This window comes from Alligator sinensis, unplaced genomic scaffold (assembly GCF_000455745.1).
Source record: "Alligator sinensis unplaced genomic scaffold, ASM45574v1 scaffold753_1, whole genome shotgun sequence".
NCBI classification, from domain to species: Eukaryota; Metazoa; Chordata; order Crocodylia; family Alligatoridae; genus Alligator; species Alligator sinensis.
This window is the reverse complement of record NW_005842625.1, coordinates 341,433-347,911: the sequence shown is the minus strand read 5'-3', so window position 1 is coordinate 347,911 and position 6,479 is coordinate 341,433. Positions and strand designations below refer to the sequence as shown.

The 6,479-nt window shown below is 46.8% G+C and overlaps 1 protein-coding gene across 1 annotated transcript in view; it reads left to right on the top strand.

The window, feature by feature from the left end:
* The window catches only part of CNIH3 (cornichon family AMPA receptor auxiliary protein 3), a 79,544-nt gene that overhangs the window by 15,853 nt on the left and 57,212 nt on the right, over nt 1-6,479 (top strand). The gene's annotated exons all lie outside the window — the stretch shown is intronic.

The following is a 6,479-nucleotide window of genomic DNA, read 5'->3' as shown; positions in this document are numbered from 1 at the left end:
CCCTCTCTGACCCAGGCTCACCGCACTGCTATCCCCTCTCCTCAGGGACAACCACAGCACCTTGCCTTTCTCCTGGGGCGTTGTACCACTAACCCCTTCCGTCAGGGTCCACCGCAGTACCCTACCCCTGTTTGAGGTCTACTGCCGTACTAGTCTATGACCGGGCTCATTACGCCCGTCTTGGGCTTATCAATAAGGCGCTCCCCTTCTTTGGGGCTCGCCATGCCCACCTTGGGCTTCTCAATAGTCCCCCCCCTTCTCTGGGACTCGTTGTGCCCATGCTGGGCTCCTCTAAAGTGCGCTCCCCCTTTCTGGGGCTCGCCACACCCACGCTAGGGCTTCCTAGTACTGCCCCCTTCTGGGGCTTGCTGTGCCCCTACTGGGCTTCCTAATAATATGGCCCCCTCTCTGGGGCTGGGGTCTACGCACCCTGCAAGTTGCGCCTTTACTGGCGCCGGGGTCCCCACGTCACTGGGGTTGCCCCTGAGAACACTGCGCCTTCCCGGGCGCTAAGGCCCCACACCCTGTGGGCCCTTGTGAATACGCTGCGCCCTCCTCAGGCGCTGGGGCCCCCACTCCTCTGGGGGTCCCTATGAGGCCTCCTCCAACCCCTTATAGCCTCACCCTTGCCACCAGTGTTAAACAAACTGCAACATTAAAGCAACCACAAGCCTCCTGGCTATAACCAAAACATAAGGCACTGGGCCATAACAACATAAGCCTTCTGGCTATAATTCAACCCCATTGCTCCAGCCTCTGGAGCTCTCACGAGCTATACTTGCGATCCAGGTTCTCCCTATATCCTGGCTGAGGGAGCTCCTGCCTTTCTGGCTGCTAGCAGGCAACTGCCAGCCTGGTCTCAGCCCTGGGCTTTATGAGGGCCAGGCCCTGCCCCCTTCTGGCCAGCTGACTCACATTAGCTGCCCTGGCAACCCGCAGCTGTGCTCGTTATGTTCTGCCAGGGCGCTCTCTCCCTGACAGTTTCTACTCCCTAGGAGCAGGCACTGAGGTGCCCTGCGACACCAATGATAGCCAACATTTTGTATATTCTACAGTTCTCATCATGATTACAATCAGTGGAGATGCTTCAGTAGCAGCACTGGTGGAAAATATACCATATCTACTCAAATACAAAACAACCCTGAACAGAAAATGACCCCCCAATAATTAGATTCTGTATATGGAAAATGTATAAGTTTGTTTTTAATTTGTCAACCTCCCACTGATACAGCAGGGAAGATAAATCGGGGTGGGGGGGTCAGGTAACCCTTTGCCCTCTTCCCCCCCTTTCCCCTGCTGCCTCTTCTACCCTCCTCTCCCTCATCAGACCCTTCCTATCAGACCCTGCTCTTCCTGAGCACATGGAAATGTGGGACAAATTTGAAAACACTGACTTTGAAATAAACATACCTATAATAACTTGCATATAGGGAAATTATTATATGTACCCATAGCCTTGGTTCATCTGGAATTGATATAGTTTACCTCTTTTGAAACTGCTGTGAGCTTTAACACAGGTATTCCATAAACACAGTTTTAAGTATCACTTGAATCTACTTACAGATTCCACTACACAAGAAGTGGCCACCACTACATGAGAAGTGGCCAGTGGTATCCCTCAGGGGTCCGTGCTTGGTCCAGTGCTTTTCAACATCTTTATCAATGATTTGGATGTGGGAAGAGCTCATTAGCCAAGTTCGTGGACAACATCAAGTTATGGGGGAGCGTGGTCATGGTTGAAGATAAGCTGCAGATACAGGTGGACCTAGACAAGCTGGCAAGTTTAGTGGGTTGGAACCAGATGAAGTTCAACATTGACAAGTGTAAAGTGCTTTGTCTGGGGACAAACAACCCCCAACATATTTACAGGCTTGAAGTTGCTAAACTGACTAGCACCATGACTGAAAGGGACTTAATGGTAATAATAGATGATAGTATGAACATGAGCCATCAGTGTGATGCTGTACCCAGCAGGGCAAACAATACCCTGGCATGCATCAACCGATGCATCTCAAGCAAAACAAAGGAAGTGATTCTTCCACTTAGCATTGATGAGACTGCAGCAGGAGTACTGCATTCTGCACTTCAACAAGGATATGGAAAAGCTTGAGAGAGTCCAGAGAAGAGTCATCCATATGATCAGAGACTTGCAAGGCAAGCCGTACGGGGAAAGGCTGAGGGACTTGGGCCTCATCAGCCTAAAAAAAAGAAGGCTGAGAGGGGACTTGGTAGCAGCTTACTGCTACATCAGGGGAATACATCAAGGGCTTGGTGAACAACTGTTCATCAGGGTACCTTTGGGGAAAACCAGGAGTAATGGCCACAAACTCCTGGAAGACCATTTCAGGCTTAATACTAGGAAAAACTTCTTCACAGTTAGGGTGCCCAGACTGTGGAATAAACTCCCTCCAGGGGTGGTGCAATCACCTACCCTGGAAATCTTCAAGAGGGGACTGGCCGGTCACCTTGTTGGGGTCACCTGGCCCCAGTTGTCTTTCAACTGGGGGCTGGACCCAATGATCTTGCGAGGTCCCTTCCAGCCCCTTACAATCTATGAATCAATCCAAGGTGCTTGAGCAGTCTGTGGAGCAGCCAGCAGGTATGGTTAGGCTCAATTAGGCAGTCACATGACATCAAGGGGTTGGATGAGGGCTGGGCAGCCAGGGTATAAGCCCAGGCTCTAGGAACTGAGCCAGCAGTTACATCTAAGGAGCCAGTGGAGCAGCATCACCCAGGCTGAGGAGTGCAGCTCCCAGAACACCTGGAGGTCAGGTGATAAACTATGGAGATGGAAGAGGTTCCTAGTCCTGGGTAAGACCTGAAACTGCACCTGCTGGAGTTGGATGGTGCGGTGGGGCTGCTGGTGGTGGGGCAGTCTCTAGGAAATGCCACACCTGTTCTTTCCCAGTGAAAGGCAAGGATGGGGCACTGTATAGCCTCAGCCCACACTGCCTTGTGGGTACCCCATGGAGGGGAAAGGCTAGGGGAGCACACCCCAACAGAAAGGCACAGGGCCCAGGCCTATAGAGTGAGGCCTGAGGCCGGGGCCAAGGCCCACTGAGTGGGGCCTGAGGCCCAAGGGGCGTAAGACCCCAGAGTGTAGTGAGGGGGCAGAGAGGCCAAGGCATGTCTGAGCACACCTGAGGCCAAATGTGGGCCAGAGGCCAAGTGCAGCTCAACTAAGGGGCCAGGGCAGTTGGAAGTGATTTTGGATACCATCTGTGAGGCATGGGACACAGTATAAAGGGAGGTTCAGAGCCATGTATTTCACCTGTGGCATCAGGGCAACCAAATAGGCAGCCTCCTGCATATAAACACCTATTTTTTGGAAATATCAAAGGCATGACAGGCGAGGCAGGGTGGACTGCTCTAGACAGCTAGGCAGGCCAAAGTCATGACTGGCCTCAAGATGGCCCCCTGTCACAATGATATTAGTTCAAAGCCAAAAGCTCATGATGTTTGCCAGACATTTAAGGCTGGTTTAAAAACAGGACTCATTAGAAATGGGAAAGAAAGGCACTACTCAGCTTTGGATGTGAAGAGGAAGTTGAAATGTATTCAGTGTGGTGACTTATCGTGATGTGAAAAAGAGTCAGCGCTGAGAGGCACTGAGCATGTTGGATGCTACCATATATTTTGTTCAGAAGGGCTGTGTAGCAGGGTGGGGTCCCTAGGGGTGGTTGTGTTACCCCTAGGCTCCTTAACCATGCCAGTCTTGCCCTACAGGCACCCTCTATCTTGCCCGCCATGTCTTGTTGGAATAATTGTTATAGGGTGTCAGTTCCCTGTGGAAGGAACACCTCCTTAATTTTTTGTAAGGAACATACTGGCACACACTAATGTATGCACGTGCTCCCATCAGCATTTCAGGTATGTGGGAGCATGGATCATGGCTGCACAGTGCGGTTATTGTAATGGGTATGAGAATGGTTTAATTATAAAGGTGTGTTTTGGACTGTCAAGTGAACCATATTGGCCATGAGACAGGTTTGTAGAGGTATAGAGGTGTGTGTGTGCATGTGTGATATATCTATAGATATAGATATATATTTTTATATGTGTGTGATAGCTGTATATATTTGGAAAAATTCTTGGCCTTTTGGCTAAGAACAAGTATTTTTTGCACCGAGGGGATGGTGCTGGCCTGGGATTGCTGTACACCCAAGCCTGTTTCCTTTGATGAGACCACCTGCCTGGTTTTTTTTGGATTTTTTTTTTTTTTTTTTAAGGACCACAAAAAAAATGGTCCTATCAGCATAATTGTCCTCTGTGGGCCATATCTTTTATAGTCGGGCTCAGTGTTGGCTGTATTTAATCAACTTCATAGTCAGTTTTCATTATTGAGCACATTGCTGCTTTTGGCAGCAGTTTAATGATATTCAGTGTATTTAGTGAGGTTTCCTTGCATACAAATGTAAGATGAGGGTTTTTTTTCACCATGCTGATTGGGGGGGGGGGGGGGGGGGAACCCTTATCTTGTATTCAAGTAAATGTGGTATTGTAGACAGGGCAGGTAATCTCAGGAATTTTTACTACTGTTCTGGGTCTTGTCTCTGTCTATATTGCATCCACCAAAATTGTGGAATTGCACCCCTTAGGAATGATGGGTTCAACAAAAGCAAATATAGGCAGAGCTAAAGTTAAGCTTAAACAGGGTCAGGGAGTTGGTTGCAAAGCTGGGAATAGAAACTATAATTCTGCCTTCAGTAGCACTATAAATCATTTTCAGTAGTGAATAAAAATGAGCCAGTTTCTAATTAGACAAACTGAAAAGGGAAAGTAAAACATTACAGCATTCATACAATGTAAGGGGAAATCTGCTTTACAGAACAGATTTTGCATTGTCTTCGCTATTGCAAACATCTGCCAAATTTGTGACACACTGCACTCACTGTCTCTTGCTCTAACCATTAGTCAGCATTTCCTCTTTGCATCTTAGGGACATTTCTGTCATCACAGAGAAATATGGAATTGTTGGCCAGTCAGAATCAAGTAATTAGAAGCTGTAGAAGTAGGAGAACATGCTGCAGTATTTCACAGTGCACAATATAAACTGCATTCTGAGTGTTGATGAATTGTTCTTGTGACAAAGACTACAATGTGGACACCATATGAATCGCTTCCATTGACAGCAGTTGTAACAAAGATGGAGTGTGCACACTTTGTCCACTCTCATTAGAATCCTAAGACTGCATTGTTGTTAATGGCTTCTCAATGCATGCTGTATTTCTTGGCATACCAAATGCATTTTTTCTTTCATATCTCATCAATAGCATGACACCGCTGAGTCTGACTCACCATCTGGGCAGCAGAAAAACCTGCAGGAGACTCCTCCTGCTGTGTGATTGGTAGTATGGAATCTCATCAAGAAGCAATGTATATGAATTATGAGGAACAACCAATGCTTGTATAAACTGCACTGCAGCTATTTGGGCAGTCACTCAATTCACATTTTAATAGTTTGTTTCCCTATGAAACAATGCATAGAATAGAAACTCATGCCCTAGCAGACAGAGCTGTACATGGAGTCAACACTGAACATGTAATTTACTTTTATCATCTCAGTGCTAGATTTTGCACTTGCTATTTAAACTATAACTTTGCTGCAAAATTATAATGGTTCTAACAAAAGATGGGTCTAAATAAAGAAAAAATGGTTTTGATTATCCCCAGCATTAGGGAAAGTCCAGATCAAACTCTGAACTGCATGATCAACCTTTTTTTTTCCCATAATGGGAGAAATTGAATTACTAGTTGTAAATACTTCAGAGAAGTTTGGCTACTTCCCTGAGCTTGATAGCTCAGACCCACCTCTTTATTGTACTGACCCAAGAAAAATGTTGGCTCTGAAACCAAAACCACGCCGGGACTTGTGTTTTGTTACTAACCTGACACTTAGACCAATTTTATCCAAAGCTTCTTGAATGTGAGCCAATTTTTTTGCAATGCATCGTCTATATGCAATTTGGAAATTTGGAATGAAACTTGGTTGTTTCATTCCAGAAGTAACAACTGAAATCTTTGGAATGTTACTATTAGTGATGTCTTTGGAAAAGCCTTCATATCAATTAGAAGGAAAGAAGAATAAATGCTAGTGTTCTGGCTCAAGCAAACACCACCAGCATTGGAGCCATGTTTATATGACACAAGTTCCTTTGGAAAGGACATTTTACAATGATACCTGAAAACTGGTTCCCAAAACAGATCCTATATTCCCAACTCACTGATGGTCACTGCCCTAGAGGTGGGCAGAAGAAGAGATTCAAGGACACCTTGAAGGGCAATCTGAAGAAATGCAGTATTAACATCAACATCTGGGAGACTCAAGCATTGAATTGTCCCTAGTGGTGCTGTGATGCACAACAAAGCTGTCACGGCGGGGGGTCCTGCAGGAGGACCGTGATCTCCTCAAGGCCCCCTTCCCATGCCAAGTTGGCCCAAAGGGCACCCTCACTTCTCCCCCGCCACATCTTTGATGG